We start from the raw sequence: 19,199 nt of genomic DNA, 5'->3' as shown, positions 1-19,199 counted from the left end.
ATTGAAAAATTTATAAAAATTTAGGAGATATATTTAACGCTCCTACCACTCTACTTAGGAAATTTTTCTGGTTTCTTTTTCTCCTTTTCCTATTTTGCTGCTGTGTTGTTTTGTGTTGTACTGTAAATCTGTATGATATATGTATTACCGAATTTCTTAAACGTCAAACAACGTTGAATATTTTAATTTGTTATTGTTTGAAGTGACTGAAAAGAACTAAAGTTTAAAATAAAAAAAAGAAAGATAAAAAAAAAAAGAGATGTCCCGAATAGTTCGCTGGCAAATAGCTCCCGGTGAACATAGCTTGTTCGCGTTCGCCACAGATGGCGAACATATGCGATGTTCGGTCCGCCCCCTATTCATCATCATTGAGTAAACTTTGACCCAGTACCTCACAGTCAGCAGACACATTCCAGCCAATCAGCAGCAGACCCTCCCTCCCAGACCCTCCCACCTCCTGGACAGAATCCATTTTAGATTCATTCGGAAGCTGCATTCTTTTTTTTTTTTTTTTTTTGTATTTTTTTTTTTTTGACAGAAGTGTGTTATATTTGAGCATGCTAGGCTGAACGTGCGTATATCATGGCTAGTTGCACTGAGGGTATATAGCAGTACATTGTTGTGAAAGATGGCTGTCATGTTTAGGGTGTAGCTTGCACGTTATCAACTGTCTATTTATATCAGCAGCTCCACCACTAGTTATAAATCAAGTGTGAGTCGCCCCATGAGATGAGACTAGTGAATAATATAATACATGAACGGTTAAGGTAAAGGCATGTAAGGAACTATGACAATAAACTCTTTAGGAGGTGAAATAATAACATGTTTAAACGCTTGCTACTTTACAATTAGTTAATGTGCAGAGAGCAGTTCATGTGATCAAAGGCATGGTGTGGAGGATCGGCTATAGTGGGACATGCTTGGCAGGCTGCTGTTTACTGCTTGTGCTCATCCGATCCCTTCTGGGCACCAGGTGCAGACCCTGGGAGTCCCTGATACCTGGAACAACAAAGGCAAGTCTCTGGCTGAGTGCCGGGTTCGCGGCTTGAGGTGGTGGAAGCTTGTTTTGTCGGGTGGTCAGATCTGTCCTGGTGGTGCTTCACGTCCGGTGCGGGATTGTGGTGGCTTAAGGTGGAGGCGAGTGCTTGACGTGGGGCAGACTCTGTATTTCTGTTTGTGCCTCCGGTCCCATCTTTGACGCCTTTTGGGTTGGTGTATTTTAATGGGGACTGCTTCGCTTAGCTGTGGTGGAGCTTGTTGGGGCTGTGGTGGAGCTTGTTGGGGCTTCCTGCTTGTTATTTGCTTCCAAAACTGATTAAAGAGTCTGTCCAGCTTAGACTCAATATCTTGCCATGCTTTGCTGGTACCAGGAGGACACGCGGCTGCCGCCATATTGGGAGAGTCGCAGATGAGTATGTCAGCCTGGGCGGCTGTGCTCTGTGCGTCCATTAGCTCCAGACAGCCTCTCAGGGGTGGACCGGGATAACCCCCACCGGTCCGAGGGGGGGGGTAACGGAGCTCCTGCCGGGAAGTAGCTGCTCCTGGGCATCCCAGGATCGGGAGATCGGCCGCCTCTCCCGCCCGGTGAGCACCAGGCCACACTTGCCACGCGGAGGTAAGTAAGACTCTGTCGAGTTGCTGACCGCTATTAAGCATGTCGGGTCGGTCAGGTAGGAGCAACATTGCTGGGTCATCCCCTTCTGGGGTGAAATTTGCTTGTTGATAGCTGCTTAAAGTGAGATATTGAGGGAGCTCACACGAAGTGCATCTTTCCTCCATGAGAGCTAGGCCCCGCCCACCGGAAGCTGCTTTCTTAGTGAGAGGAGGGACAGTGTAGCTGCTGATGATTCGATAGCTAGGCTAGTGTATTCAGTGTCCACTACAGTCCTGAAGGACTCATCTGATCTCTGCTGTAAGGACAGCACCCCAAAAAGCCCTTTTTAGGGCTAGAACATCAGTCTGCTTTTTTTTTCTGTGTAATCTAATTGCAGTTGCCTGCCTGCCAGCGTTTGTATCAGGCTCACAGCGTATACTGTGCCCACTTGCCCAATACCACCACTTATATCTGGTGTCACAATAGCTTGCATTAAAAAAAAACACTTTTTTGACTGTAATATAATAGCAGTCAGTTTCCTTCACACGTGTGCGTTTCAGGGCCTGCCAGGGCACAGTGTCACACCAGTGCAACTCATATCTGGTGTAACAGTAGTGTACATTAAAAAAAATAGAAATTTGACTGTGAAATAATAGCAGTCAGTTTCCTTCACACGTGTGCGTTTCAGGGCCTGCCAGGGCACAGTGTCACACCAGTGCAACTCATATCTGGTGTAACAGTAGTGTACATTTAAAAAAAATACAATTTTGACTGTAATAGATTGAATAGCAGTTAGTTGTCTGCAAGCGTGTGTGTCAGGCCTACAGCGTCTACTCTGCCAACTTCTGCCAGTGCACAGTGCCACTCATATCTGTTGTCAGGCCACCCCGCAGGGGCTGTCGTGGTAGTGGTGCTGTGATTCCCTTTGGCCCTAGAATAATGCCCAGTGTTCAGAGGCCACGTACCCTGAACTCGAAAAGTTCTGAGGACATAGTTGACTGGCTAACACAGGACACCCAATCTTCTACAGCTTCCGCTCGGAACCTTGATGCACCATCCTCTTCCAGCTTAGCTTCGGGCACCTCTCAAGTTACCACTCACCCGCCTGCTGCCACCACCAACACAAGCACCACAGCAGCTTCACTTGATCTGTCAGAGGAGTTATTTACACATCAGTTGGAAGAAATGAGTGATGTGCAACCATTATTGCCAGAGGATGTAGATAACAGGGATATGTCTCAGTCAGGAAGCATTACACACATGGACGTACGGTGTGATGATGATGATGTTGTACCCGCTGCTGCTTCCTTTGCTGAGTTGTCAGATACAAGTGAAGCGGTTGATGATGACGATGTGTCCGTGGATGTCACGTGGGTGCCCGCTAGAAGAGAAGAAGAACAGGGGGAAAGTTCAAATGGGGAGACAGAGAGGAGGAGGAGATGAGTTGGAAGCAGGGGGAGGTCGTCGCAAGGAGCTAGTGGCACAGTCAGACAGCATGCATCGGCACCCGGGGTCAGCACGCCAATCAACGCATGCTGTTGCCACGACCAGAATGCCGTCATTGCAGAGCTCAGCAGTGTGGCATTATTCACAGTCCAGGTGTTAGTCCCCTTGAAATAACTTTTCCATCACTATTGTGGCCAGAAAGAGTCCCTGTGGGTTTTAAAATTCGCCTGCCCATTGAAGTCTATGGCGGTTTGCCCGGTTCGCCCGTTCGCGAACATTTGCGGAAATTCGCGTTCGCCATTCGCGAACGGAAAATGTTATGTTCGCGACATCTCTACTTGTTAATAATGAAGGGATTAAGGGGGAAAAATGTCTGACTAACCAGGTTTGAGAAAGCACATTCAATTTCAGCATATATTTTTAAATCCTATTTAGTAGCAATAGTTTTAATTTTGCCAGTTGTTTGTCAACTTATATTACTGCCTTGTAAATAGAAATCACAATGAAAAGTATTACAATGTACTGCTTCCAAAAAGTAACTTTTTATACAAATCATAACAATTTAACTGCAAAATGACATGTTTTTGTGAATACTCATAATGCAAATCATTACTCTTAATAAATAAATGCTGCTGCTGCTAATAATAATAATAATAATAATAATAATAATAACAACAATAATACAAACTACAGCTATGGGGAAACTTTTCTGCCAATTGGATGAATTAAGAAATTAACTACAATCACTGTGTTTGTTGAATCTTTGCTATTTCATTTTATTTCAGCTAAGTTCTTCAAATACTTCATGTCATTTCAGAGAAATTCTCCCATAGCTATAGGCATTTTAACATCATCTGATGATTTATTATAATAGTTATTCAGCTGCTGAAAGTCAGATATGAAATATTTAAACCTACAGGGGATGGTGGTGAAATTACCAATGCTGCACATATTTTGAAATCTGATTATAAAGTACATATGAGACTATGGAGTGAAATTCTAGTCTGTTTCCTATAAAAAGAAACTCTGAGAACTATCCCTACAGGACCTGTTTAACAGGTGACAAAATATTAAGTAATTTTTGAAAATCAGATTTAAACATATACTTAAGAACCATTTAGATTTTGTGTGACAAAAATCTTTATTTGAGTAGAGGCATTTTTGATAAGCAAACCATTTATTATTCTTAAATGGAAGCACATTCTAAATAGATTTTATGTATACACACATAGGGAAGACAAATCTGTCCATTCCCGTCATCACCTGATGCGGCTGGAAGAGATAGTTATTCACATAGAACAGCACATTAACAGGCATTATCTGGATGGGATAGTAAAGATAAGTGTGGAGTAAGAATTATCCAAGTTTTCACAGTTACTGTGTTACTGTTGCTGTGTCTCTCGTGCAGAGGGAACTTGTTGGCATTTCGGATCTGGACTGCCCGTATGGGTGGAACCAGTCTGATATGTAATGGCACAAGATGAGCTAAAACCAGCTTGAGATCTGAGCGGGGACCCACCGAAAGGCAGGCTATTCCAGCTGCTGCGCGTTCTCAGTATACTCTTGCACCCTGTTTTTTTTTTTCAAATTGACATATATTTTATTCTCTTGTTTGTCATACTTAGTTCTCGGCGCCTGCTCGCCAGGGTACAGAAAGAAAAAGGGGATATTTGTGCAGGAACATTTGTTTACATCTTAGGGATTTTACACATAGTAATACATTTTTTCCATCCTCAACTTTGCATCAGCCCCAACTCTGGGTACCCGTCTTCGTACTCTCCCCCACCCTCTAGTTTTTAGTTTGCTTTTGTCCGCTTGGGCTTCTCATGCCCTTCTTTCAGAGTCTGTGTATGGACACTGGGTGTGTTACTGGGTTCTGTAGTGGTTGTTCTCCTAAGCCTGTTTTGGCTTGCCCTATGGGTTTTCCCTGTTGTTTTCTTTTCTAGTTTGCTTGTGGGGTTGGCAGATTGCGAACCTTGCTTCCTGTTTCTTATATTTCTTCCATCTCTCTCCTGCTAGTGCGGTGTGTTTTTGTGGTTTTTAGATGTTTAGTAGCCATTAGTTTATATTCCCAGTTAAGTGTGGTTTGTGTAATGAGGGTCTCTCTTGATGGTGTCGCTGCGGATTTCCATGCCCTGGCTATAAGCGTCACTGCTGCTATTAGCAGTTGGAAAATTAGTTTACCCTCTACCTTATCTAAAGTCCTTGGTAGCATAAATAGCACACATTGTTCAAGGTTTAGTGGCCACCTCCTACCTAACAGTTGTTCCGCCATGCCCTCTAACTCTCCCCAGAATGCTTTTAACCTGGTGCATGACCACCATATATGCGTCATCGTACCTCCCTGTGCCCCGCACCTCCAGCAGACGTTTGGGGAGTTTGGGTACATCCTCGAAAGCCTTTCGGGCACCATGTACCATCTATATTGAAGTTTTCTAATTGTCTCTAGATGTGTGGTGCACATTGTGTTGCCTTTGTGGATAGTGAATGCCCTTTCCCAGTTTGGCTTTTGTATGGTGGACCCTAGGTCTTTATGCCATGTCTCTTGAAATAGCATTGTGGTCTCTGTCTCCTCTTGTTGTAGCACGTTATACAGTGTCAATAGGATTTGCTTGGCCGGTTTGGGTGACAAGCATGTTTGCTCTATTATATGTGCTTGTTCCTGTGCCTGGTCCTGTACCTTGACCCCTCCAAGGAATGATTTTACTTGTAGGTATGGGAAAATAGCTTTGTTGGGTAGGTTATATAGCCTTTGGAGCTCAGGGAAAGGCTTTATATTCCCATTTGTGTATAAGTGGTGGATTTTGGTGCGTCCTCCCTCCTGCCAAGGCTTGTGGTCAAATGTCAAAATTCCCATAGCCACTGTAGCAGTGGCGTACACACAACCCATGGGGCCCCGGTGCGAAAACTGATCTGTGGGCCCCCCCCCCCCCGCTTACTCTGCGCGGGCTGGGGCCGCAACACATTGCGGGCGGGCACCTGGTCGCAGGGCTGCGACCCGTGCGACCGCGGTATGTACGCCAGTGCATGCATAAACACATACACTTAAAGGACCACTACAGACACCCAGATCAAATCAGCTCAATGAAGTGGTCTGGGTGCCAGGTCTCTCTAGTTTTAACCCTGCAGCTGAAAACAGCAGTTTCAGAGAAACTGCTATGTTTCACTGAGGGTTAATCCATCTCTAGTGGCTGTCTCATTGACAGCCACTAGAGGATTTTCTGCGATTCTCACTGTGAAAATCACAGTGAGAAGACGCTGAACGTCCATAGGAAAGCATTGAGTAATGCTTTCCTATATGGGCGGTTTGAATGCGCGCGTGGCTCTTGCCACGCATGTGCATTCGGAGCTGAGAGGCGGATCGGGACGGAGAGATCCCCAGCGCCAAGGGAGCCCGGCGCTGGAGAAAGGTAAGTGCTTTAGACACACACACACACACACTCTCATGAACAGACGCACACATTTACTGACAGACACACACTCAGTGACAGACGCACACAAACATACTCAGTAACAGACACACACACTAACACTAACACACTCTAAAACTAACACACTCACTAACACAATCACTCACACTAACACTCACACTAACACTCACTAACACACACTCACTCACTCACTCACACTCACTCACTAACACACTCACTCACTAACACACACACAAACTAACACAAACTAACACTAACACACTCACTAACACACTCACTAACACAATCACTCACACTAACACACTCACTAACACACTCACTAACACACTCACACTAACACACTCACACTAACACACTCACACTACCACTAACACACTAACACACTCACACTAACACACTCACACTAACACACTCACACTCACACTAACACACTCACTAACACACTCTCTCACTAACACACTAACACAAACTAACACTAACACACTCACTAACACTAACACACTCACTAACACTAACACACTCACATTAACACACTCACTAACACACACACACTCACTAACACTCACACACTCACTCACACACTCACTAACACACTCACTAACACTAACACACTCACATTAACACACTCACTAACACACTCACTAACACTAACACACTCACTAACACTAACACACTCACATTAACACTAACACACTCACTAACACACTCTCTCACTAACACACACACACACTAACACAAACTAACACTAACACACTCACTAACACTAACACACTCACATTAACACACTCACTAACACTAACACACTCACATTAACACACTCACTAACACACTCACTAACACTAACACACTCACTAACACACTCACTAACACACTCTCTCACTAACACACACACACACACTAACACAAACTAACACTAACACACTCACTAACACTAACACACTCACATTAACACACACACTCACTCACTAACACTCACACACTCACTAACACACTCACATTAACACACTCACTAACACTAACACACTCACTAACACTCTCACTAACACACTCACTAACACTAACACACTCACTAACACTAACACACTCACATTAACACACTCACTAACACTCACTAACACACTCACTCACTACCACTCTCACTAACACACTCACTAACACTAACACACACACACTCACTAACACACTCTCACACACACTCACTAACACACTCACTAAACACACACACACACGTTTTTTCTGTTTTTGTTTTTTTTATTTAATCCCCCCAGCCTCCTTACCTGTGTGAGAGCTGGGGGGATTCCCTGGGGTCCAGTGGTGTTGCTGGTCACCCGGCTGGCGGGCGCGCGAGGGAGCACTGTCCCCTGGGTGCTCCCTTTTCAGCTCCTCGCGCGCCGCGTACTGATACCGGAGCCGGAAGATGACGTCATCTTTCGGCTCCGGTTTCAGTGCGGTGCGCGAGGGAGCTGAAGAGGGAGCACCCAGGGGACAGTGCTCCCTCGCGCGCCCGCCAGCCGGGTGACAGCAGGGCCAGCCTCGGGGGGCCCGGAGGTGGCCGGCTCCTGGGCCCCCCAGCAGAAGAGGCTGGCCCTGTGGGTACATACCGGGTCGCAGGGGCGGCCGGGCCCCCTGGTGGGCCGGGCCCGGTCGCAGCCGCGACCCCTGCGACCCTGGTATGTACGCCACTGCACTGTAGATATTGGGGCCTTTGGTGATATACCTCCCTTGTCTTTCTCTCTGAGTTTTAACTCATCCCAAATTTTCAGAGTCAGTGAGGTGGTCGGTAGGGGGTCTATATGAGTCGGGCGGTGGTTGAGTGGGAGCCAGAAGAGGTTGTATAGATCTCGTCCTCCCACCCAATGTGCCTCTAACTGTGTCCATTGTGGGGCCTCCCCTTCTGCTGTTGACACCTTAACCGCTGCTAGTTGCGCTGCTCTGTAGTATGTGTGAATGTTAGGCAGTCCTAGACCCCCTCTTTGATCGATCGCTGTAGGATTAAGGACGCCACCCTGGGTTTTTTCTTTGCCAATATGAAGCGTGTAAAGAGACTTTGTATAGCTGTTAGGTAGTTTTTCGGTAATTTTATGGGAAGTGTTCTTAATAAGTATTGTAGTTTCGGCAGCAACATCATCTTTATTGCTGCCATTCTCCCCACCCAGGATAGGTATTTACCCTCCCATCCATCTTGCGTTTTTGCTAGCTCCTTATGGAGTTTTGTGTAGTTTTTGTCCAGAAGCTTGTGTAGGTTTGTGGGGATGTCTATACCAAGGAAAGTAATGTGGTCCATCCTCCAGTCAAATTTGAATGCCGTTCTGAGTCTGTCCAGGGCGTCTGTCTGTATTCCTATCCCCATCGCTTGTGTCTTAGTGATGTTAAGCTTGTAGTATGAATGTCGACCGTATTCTGAAATAGTCTCCACCAGGTTGGGAAGGGATATATGTGGCTGCGTTAGAGTGAGCAGTATATCATCAGCAAATAAGTTTGCTTTATACTCCCTGTCTCCTACCTTCACCCTGTGTATAGAGGTATGTTGCCTTATTGCCACTGCCAGTGGCTCCAGGGCCAATACATATAGTAGTGGGGATAGAGGGCACCCTTGCCGCGAGCCGTTAAATATTTGAAGAGGGTCTGACACGAACCCCGCGTTTACTACTCTAGCAGTATGCTTATTGTATAGGGCCCCGACCGCTGAGAAGAAGACCTCCGGCATCCCAAACTTTGTTAGGACCACCTTAAGGAAATCCCATCCCAGTCGGTCGAAGGCCTTTTCTGCATCTAGGGCCACCACCACGCTACCCACCTTCATGAGCTTGGCGCTGTATATGGTGTCTAGTACTTTCCTGGTGTTGTCCCCCCCTTGCCTGCCCTTTACAAATCCCACTTGGTCGTTGTGAATGATGTATGGAAGTATGTTGCTGAGTCATTGGGCATATATTTTGGCATACAGCTTAGCATCAGTGTTTAACAGGGAGATGGGGCGGAAATTTTGAGGGCAGGTGGGTGGTTTTCCCGGTTTTGGGAGGGTTATAATGTGTGCCAGCAGTGTTTCTTGTGGCAGTTGTCCTTTTTTGGTGGCTTTGTTGTATGCGTTAGTTAAGTATGGCGTAAGGGTGGTGTTAAATGTCTTGTAGTAACAGTTGCCTCTGTCACTTCTTTTTCGGTGACGGGAGATGAAAGGACCTGTCTTTGTTGAGATGTGAGTGTGGGTAGTGGGATCTTGCTCAGATAATCGTTGATGGCTAGAGGCTGCAGTTGTTGAGTTTGCTTGTCATCTGCTAGATTGTATAGGGATGTATAGTATTTGGCAAAGACATTGCTTATGTCTTTAGGTGCTGTGATCTTGTGCCCATTGTCCGATTGGAGATATGCTATCTTTTGTTTGGTTTGTAATGTTTTAAGTTGTTGGGCAACTAGTTTGCTTGCCTTGTTACCCTGTGTATATTGGGTCGCTTTGAGTTTGTGTAGGTGTTGACCTGTTCTATCTAGTGCCTGGTTGTGGATGTCATGTTTGATCTGGACAATGTGATCTTTTAAGTCTCGTGAGGGGGTCCTTTGGTTTAATATTGTGAGGTCTGCTAGCTCTTTCTGCCATTTATGCCTTTGGGCTTCTGACTTTCTCTTAAGGTGTGCTGCCCTTTGTATCAGTAGGCCCCGAGCTACCGATTTGTGGGCTTGCCATATTGTGTTGTGTGAGGTTTCCACTATTGTGTTTTCTCTAAAGTATTGTTGTAATTTCTGTTCCAGTATCTTCTGGAAGTGTGGGTCAGCTAGGAGGGATCCATTGAGTCTCCAGGGGCTTCTATGTGAGGAGTCATACAGGTCAGTTAGGGTCACCATCATCGGTGCATGGTCAGACCAGGTAATCTGTTTGATGTCACACTCCCTAACTTGGTCTAAGTATTGCCCTGTCATTAGAATTCCGTCAATCCTGGAATATGTATTCTGTACCGTGGAGAAGAATGTATAGCCCCTCTCCCCTACGTGTGTCGCTCTCCATGTATCATAATAGTGGTATGAATGTAGTAGTTTCTGTATTGCTTTGCCTTGCCGTTTGAGTGGTCTCATTCTGGGTGCGGTTGGTGACACCGTGGTGTCCATCGTGGGGTCTATAACATGGTTAAAGTCTCCACATACTACGCTAATACCTTTCTGTATCGGTTCTAACTTGTGGAGCACTTTGTGTATTAAATTCCTTTGCTCTGTATTTGGGGCGTAAATGCTTGTGACCGTATATGTGACATCATTGAAGGTGCCCACTACAATTACATACCTTCCCCCCTCATCAATCTCCACCTGGTTAAGTTCAAAGGCCACGTCTTTGCTAATGAGAATGGATGTCCCTTTGGACTTGCTTGAGTGTGTGGCATGAAATGGGTGTGAGAAGTCCTGTTTAAACGGGGGGGGGGGGGTTTGCATTGGTTTTAAAGTGGGTTTCTTGTAAGCACACTACATCTGGTTTGTTTTGTCTCAGGTCATGGTATAATAGGCTGCGTTTTGGGGGGCTGTTGAGACCTCTGGTATTATGAGAGTATATTTTCATGGGGGTTTGCGGTCGGTTTTCTGCTTTTTCTGTTGTGTTGAGTTTCCTATATAGGGGGGTACCACCAGCCATTTCGAACCGGGTGGTCCCTCCTTCTCCGTGTATTCCCTGCTTTGTGTTCCCCTGTTTTGGGTTTTTCCCGTAGGTGAGACAGATGGTTGAGGATCAGTGTAGTGTATTCGTATTTTGTGACAAACAAGAGGGTGAAACAAGTGCCATATTTTTGGCTTGGCTCCTGCCTGAGGTGCCCTGGGGGAGGAAGCGATAAGCTTCCATGCCTGTATGGAGCATGAGTGCGGCCTACTCGCCTCTGGTTGTTCTCTATTACCCTTAATGGTGATGTGAGTAGCATTGCTCTAGGGGTGATGTGGGGCTGCGTTGCTTACCCTTAAATCTTAGGGTGCTCTCTTTTGCGACACGTAGTCGTTAGAGCTAGTCTGTCATCCCCTGTTCCATCTTTACATTAACACAAGTGTCCTTCGGTAGTTGTTTAGCTTAAAATAGGGTTAAATAAGATAAAGTAATGTAATGTAGCTTATAAAGTCCCACAGTCTTTGTGTTGTACTTGCCACTCTCCGTGGGTGCCTCTATTTGTTCCTGGTCACCTTCCGCCACGATGGCGTTGGTCTGCTTCGTTCTGGTAACCGTGTTGTGGTCTGTGGGAGTGTTAGTCCCCACTCCTGGAGTGCCTTTAGGCCTGCCTCTGGCGTTCCCATGGCCGAAATCTTGCCTTCGTGTGAGACCAGGAGCTTAACTGGGAAGCCCCACCGATATGGTTTCTTGTGCTGCCGGAGTAGTTCTGTTATGGGTGCAAAGGTCTTCCTTTTTTTCAAGGTGGCCGCCGAGATGTCCGCATAGATTGCGATTCCTTGGTAAGGCGACTGGAGTGTCGGGCGCTGCCTGCTGGTTCTCATGATTACCTCCTAGACGTGGAAGTAATGCAGCCGCACCAACACATCTCTCGGCGCCTCCGTTGTTAAGAAGCTGGGCTTCGGGACCCTGTGGTAGAGGTCCAACAGGAGCATGTACTGAGGTAAGTCCGGTGCTAGGAGCTTAAATAGGCCCTGTAGGTGTGCGTGGAGATCCGTCGGTCCCACTGCCTCCAAGATGCCTCTTATCCTGAGGTTGTTTCGGCGCGACATGTCTTCTTTGTCTGCAATTTTATTTTGAAATGCAAGCATGTTTTCGTGCATTTCTTGTCTGCACGCAGGACATTATAGGCCTCTGCCTGGTCCGCCATTTTGTCCTCCAGTGTTGATGTTCTAATGCCCAGGTCTTGGATGTCAGACTTGATTTCTTTCAGGGCAGACTGTAGTGTGTTTTGCAGCTTGTCGTGCATGGCATCCAGCATGCGCTGTAGTATCCCCTGGGTCACTGGCAACTCCGTTGGCGGGCTGTCATGCATGTCTCCTGAGTCTTCTTCGACGCCATCTTGCGCTTCGTCCTGCGTGCTCATGTGTTTAGTTTGGGTGTTCCGGACATTAAAAAAGTTATTTTTGTCTCCTTTGTCTACCTGGCGCCTGCTTTTCTGTTGAGACATCGTTGTGGCTTGATTTGTCTCGGATTCGGGTGTCCGTAACGCTGAATTTAGGCCTCTGTAGCACGGAGCTACTCTAACATGCGGCTGCTCTGGTTGAACTCCAGGCCACGCCCCCGACGCGCCCTGTTTTTTTCTCTCCACAAGTTTAATGGGTAATCCAGACGTGGACCCCTTGCTCACGGTGCCTGGAGAGATATCACCTATGCATCACTGATGATGCCTAAAAAGGCTGAAATGATTGTCTTGGGTTGCTGTGTCTCTCGTGCAGAGGGAACTTGTTGGCATTTCGGATCTGGACTGCCCGTATGGGTGGGACTAGTCTGATATGTTTCAGAGATGTTTGCTCTGTAATGGCACAAGATGAGCTAAAACCAGCTTGAGATCTGAGCGGGACCCACCGAAGGGCAGGCAATTTCAGTGGCTTCCCGTTCTCAGTATACTCTTGCATCCTGTTTTTTTTGCTCTTTACAGAACATACACCTTGATAATATATATGAGATTTTAGCCTACTTCCATGCAAGAAATATGAGCAGCTATATTAAACACCTCACCCAAATGTACATTCAAAATGAAAGCATAAATCCAAACGTCTCTAGTACTTCTTACGGAATGACTACTTATCTGCTGTATACTGTATCGATCCCTCCTTGTATGACCAAATATACATCTGTTGATACGTGTATGGATGAAAAATAGTGAGACAAATGAAAATGTTCATAAATGAAACTTGATTTCTAAACAATGACTGTGAGAGTGTATATGAGAAGGAAGCAAATCAAAGAAAATCAACGAGGATTAAAGTCAAAGAAGGAGAAAATGGCTTCGCAAATGGTTTATAGTGTCTTTTATGTCTTCTGCTAAACTAACTGGCTCATGTACAGCATGCCCTTTGTGCTTTATTCACCAGCTCGCAGTAAATACAGACTTAATGTTCCAGTTGACATAAAAAATATAGCATGGAGAAACAGGCTCTTAAAGATTTTAGGACAGCAATCTACCACACAGTAACTCCCAGGAATCTCATATCTCAGCAAGCTTCTACTAATTAGCTTCTAATTTGTTTCTGTGCTGTAAAGACATCTTACTGGTGTGCCAGAAAAGGCTGCCAAGGCCATGTCTGCAATGGACAGATTTCAAATGTGAGCCTTGTAAAATTTGGTACGTGTTATTTTGCACTGCAGGGAGAAATATGCTAAGGACGCTTTCAAACTGTGAAATTGTTTTAATCATGTGAACAAATACACAAACTAACTGGGTTATCATTTACACCCTGTGAAGAATCAGGTAAATTTACACATCACGACCCAATCAAATGTCCTGTACCATTTAAAAGCATTTGCTTTAGCATATGTTTACAAATTTGTTAAATCATTCTATACAATCCCAGCAAAGCATTTTTTTATAAATAGCTTTAAAGAAAAATAAAAACTGTTTTTGAAAATAGACCAGACCTTAACATAAGTAAATAGATAATAAAAAGAAAATAAAAAAAAAACGTATTTGCATGTGATGATAATTACATTACACTGTGCATACTGCAATATTTGAATGTAGTAAGTTCTGTGTGTCGTTTTGTTTTCTTGTTTTGGTTTTTGTTTGATTTCTTTAGACACTGGTTTTATTACATTTGCTTTCCAATTATATCTGAGTTTAGAAACAAGCCATTCATTTGAATGCCACGATATCCACACAAAACACATAAAACATTCAGTAAATATGGGCTATATTACACATCATGCAAATAAATATTTCTAAAATATGTGTGGCGAAACCAACCTCGCCACTGGGCCCTGGAGAAGCCTGTTTGCTAGCCTCCTACCTGCTGACTATGGCCCCTGGGTTATTTGGGGCATATTGTACTGTATATTGCTGCTACTGGCCCTTTTAACAGCATCTATGGACATATTGGGACTTTTGGGACTACTGTCCCTTTAAGACTGTGATACATACTCTAGCGTACTGCCTGTAATATTATATGTGTATTAAGTTTAACCTGGGATATGTATGCAGCATTCATCTGATTGTTCGGTAGAATCACTCCATTTATTATATTGAGTGAAACTACCGAACAACCAGACCACCCAGGAATAAGTGTGCCTCCAATTACAGTTTGCAACAATGTTGCAAACGGGTAATTGGCAATCAGTGTAATGTATTCTTTGTCCTCTGGGTGGCCGCCATTCGGGAAACAAACACGTGGCGGCGGCCATCTTAAACTACCGAACAGCGGTGTTTTGCCGTCGAGTGTCTGGAACTAAAATCGGACACTTGACTAGGCAAACACCGCTGAGACCTCCATACTTCCAGAAATTCGTATGGAAACTACCGAATGACCCGCCGTTCGGTAGAAAGAACCCCATAAACAAGGGAATTCATTCAAACCCTCTCCAGGCTCTATAACACAGGCAATTCGCCTGTTTTCATTCCCTTGTTTGTGACCGACCGCAGGGCCAAAATGCATGGAACTGTTTTCGGATACTTTACCCATGCGGTCGGTCAAATCTTTGGAACCCCATATCTCACGAACCATTCATCCGAATTACTTGAATTTTGGATATGTTGTCCCCCTGAATAAGGGCTATCCAGGGATGCTGGATTTAAAGGTGTACCCCCTGTTTTTGGGGTACATCCAGAACTTGGCTGAAAAGGTGTACCGGATAATTGGGTTTAATGTTATCTGAGGGGAGGGGATGTGTGGGCTGAACCATGTATGTGATTGGTTATTTTATGCCTCCCCCTGGGTGTGGCCTGTATGTGGATTAGTGTAATAAAAGCCAGGCTGGATGAGCCAGTCCAGAGTTCCTGTTTTACCCTCAAAGTGATGTGTCGTCTCATTATTGGGGGAAGGATTTATTGCATGCTGTTCCAGTTGACTGCTAGGAGTACAAGCCTATTCGTATGGTTCCTATTCAATGGTCTACAGCATTCATATGCTTGGGAGAATTTAAAAGGTTTCTCGGATTCGGTGATTGTGGTGTCTGCCAGAGTGCTTGGAGTCCTCAGGAAGCACTAGGAGCATCCATTAACGGAGGTACCAAGTCGGGGTGCCAGGCGATCCGTTACATTGGTGGCAAGCGGTGGGATGGCGTCCTAGTGCGAGGTAAAGCAGCTCGGAGACACAGTGCGTTTGGATTTACAATTGAGGGCGACGCTGGTGTGCATACAGCGTCCCTGTTTACATAAAGATTTGGGAAAATGGGGTTCGTAGACCCCTGGGCAACACACACACCTGAGGAAGAGAGTGAATTAGAATGGAGAGATAATGCCCGGATAGAATTATGGTACGATGCCCTGGAGGAAGTCCAGTATCAACGGCAGCAGCGCCTTCCTGGTGTCGCATACCGTTTGGAGGAACAAATGGCCTGGCGGATGCCGCTTCTGGGAGACCAACCTGGAGGGCAGCGGGTAAGACAACTCGAGTACCTCGTGGAAAGGGAACTGAGCTTGGACACCTCATACCAGGCACTGTGGTGGTGCACTGTCCAGCCAGAGACGTGGAGGGCAGAGGGCATCCAGCCAGAGGGGGAGAACTACACGAGCCCTGGCCTGTTGTGGAAAGCCTTAGTGGAGGATGTCGACTTCGGCAGTCCAGCAGAGTCACGGTACTGGGCTATCTTTCATTACCGAGGTGAGATGATACAGGGCCCGAGATCTATTGGACTGGGACAAGACCTCCGGCGTTTCGCTGCCATGGAACGAGAGCTGGAGATGGACTATGTAGAACTATTAAATTCCTGCCAGCCGCAGAGCAGGGACGCAGACCGGGAAAACTGGGTGGCAGACCCAGACCTGCTAGCCTACAGCTGGGAAAAGGTGGCTGAGGTACCCCCTGCTTCACTACCAGCTGCAGAAGTTGGGGACCTCATAGACTGGTCCACAGATGGCAGGTGAAGATGGGACCGAGATCTCTCTACCGGCCCTACAGGGATGCTGGGCAGTTGGCCCAGATCCCCAGCGGCAGTCTACGGTTCAGGGAGAGGAGCCTGTTATTACCTCTCCCCAGCGGCAGCACAGCTCACCAAGGGGAGACAGTAAGCCCCTCACCAGCGCAGATGGGACTGTGGTCTCTGCGCCCTGCCTACAGGGAGTACAGAGGGTCAACCCTGATCCCCAGCGGCAGTCTACAGTGCAGGGAGAGGCGCCTGATACCCCCTCTCCCCACCGACAACCTAACCCACCAAGGGGAGACAGAAAACCCCTCACCAGCGCAGATGGGACCGTGGTCTCTGCGCCCAAGTTACAGGGAGCTGAAGGGGCCGTCCTCCCTCCCCAGCGGCAGTGTGATTTGTTGGGAATTGGGAGCCCAGTCTCCATTCCCCAGCGGCAGTGTGAATCACAGGGAATTGGGAGCCCAGTCTCCATTCCCCAGCGGAAGGCTGAGTTACAGGGGGCAGAGGTAGTTGGTCCTACCCCCCAGCAGCAGCATGATTGTTTGGGAATAGAGAGCCCAGTCTCTATTCCCCAGCAGCAGGACACTGAATTGGGAGGAGAGACAGTCGGTCTCCCTCCACAAAGACTGAAAGTAGGCATGGGAGAGGAGATTGTTACCACCTCTCCCCAGCGACGGATCATCGATGGGCAGAGTGTTCTAATGGGAGAGGAGCTGGTTACCACCTCTCCCCAGCGACAGCTTAATGTACCAGGGGGAGACTGTAAGCCCCACACCTGTGCAGATGGGACCGTGGTCTCTGCACTTCCAGCACAGGGGGTAGGGACGGTCGGTCCTGCCCCCCCACAACAGGGCTGTTTAGCCAAAGGGGAGACAGTCTGTCTCCAGCAACAGAGCTGTGTAACTAAAGAGGAGACAGTCGGTCTCCAGCAGCAGAGCTGTGTAACTCAAGGGGAGACAGTCGGTCTCCAGCAAGGCTCCAACCAGACTACTCCCGGGGTAGTGCTGGCACCAGGGCAGAGTACCGCTGGGCTCTGCCCACTCAGCAACCCACCAAAACAGCCTACCAGTCCCCCACACAGCCATGGTGAGGCACCTGGACCTGGACAAGTTTTTCTCTTACTCAGGTGTAGTAACCATTTATTGTGGGTGGGCTGTACTGCTGTTTCTGTTTTGTGGGTGGGCTGCTGGACTAACAAGGGCACTGACCGGCAAGAGGTCAGGTACCCTGTTAGTCTGTTTGGAAAAGGGGAGAAATGTGACGAAACCAACCTCGCCACTGGGCCCTGGAGAAGCCTGTTTGCTAGCCTCCTACCTGCTGACTATGGCCCCTGGGTTATTTGGGGCATATTGTACTGTATATTGCTGCTACTGGCCCTTTTAACAGCATCTATGGACATATTGGGACTTTTGGGACTACTGTCCCTTTAAGACTGTGATACATACTCTAGCGTACTGCCTGTAATATTATATGTGTATTAAGTTTAACCTGGGATATGTATGCAGCATTCATCTGATTGTTCGGTAGAATCACTCCATTTATTATATTGAGTGAAACTACCGAACAACCAGACCACCCAGGAATAAGTGTGCCTCCAATTACAGTTTGCAACAATGTTGCAAACGGGTAATTGGCAATCAGTGTAATGTATTCTTTGTCCTCTGGGTGGCCGCCATTCGGGAAACAAACACGTGGCGGCGGCCATCTTAAACTACCGAACAGCGGTGTTTTGCCTTCGAGTGTCTGGAACTAAAATCGGACACTTGACTAGGCAAACACCGCTGAGACCTCCATACTTCCAGAAATTCGTATGGAAACTACCGAATGACCCGCCGTTCGGTAGAAAGAACCCCATAAACAAGGGAATTCATTCAAACCCTCTCCAGGCTCTATAACACAGGCAATTCGCCTGTTTTCATTCCCTTGTTTGTGACCGACCGCAGGGCCAAAATGCATGGAACTGTTTTCGGATACTTTACCCATGCGGTCGGTCAAATCTTTGGAACCCCATATCTCACGAACCATTCATCCGAATTACTTGAATTTTGGATATGTTGTCCCCCTGAATAAGGGCTATCCAGGGATGCTGTATTTAAAGGTGTACCCCCTGTTTTTGGGGTACATCCAGAACTTGGCTGAAAAGGTGTACCGGATAATTGGGTTTAATGTTATCTGAGGGGAGGGGATGTGTGGGCTGAACCATGTATGTGATTGGTTATTTTATGCCTCCCCCTGGGTGTGGCCTGTATGTGGATTAGTGTAATAAAAGCCAGGCTGGATGAGCCAGTCCAGAGTTCCTGTTTTACCCTCAAAGTGATGTGTCGTCTCATTATTGGGGGAAGGATTTATTGCATGCTGTTCCAGTTGACTGCTAGGAGTACAAGCCTATTCGTATGGTTCCTATTCAATGGTCTACAGCATTCATATGCTTGGGAGAATTTAAAAGGTTTCTCGGATTCGGTGATTGTGGTGTCTGCCAGAGTGCTTGGAGTCCTCAGGAAGCACTAGGAGCATCCATTAACGGAGGTACCAAGTCGGGGTGCCAGGCGATCCGTTACAATATGTTTATGTCATTACATAGAATAGAAACATAGAATGTGACGGCAAGTAAGAACCATTCGGCCCATCTAGTCTGCCCAATTTTCTAAATACTTTCATTAGTCCCTGGCCTTAGCTTATAGCTAGGATAGCCTTATGCATATCCCACACATGCTTAAACCCTGTCACTGTGTTTAACCTCTACCACTTAAGCTGGAAGGCT

The sequence above is a fragment of the Pelobates fuscus genome, chromosome 3 (genome assembly GCF_036172605.1).
Source record: "Pelobates fuscus isolate aPelFus1 chromosome 3, aPelFus1.pri, whole genome shotgun sequence".
NCBI classification, from domain to species: Eukaryota; Metazoa; Chordata; class Amphibia; order Anura; family Pelobatidae; genus Pelobates; species Pelobates fuscus.
This window is presented reverse-complemented; position numbering follows the sequence as displayed.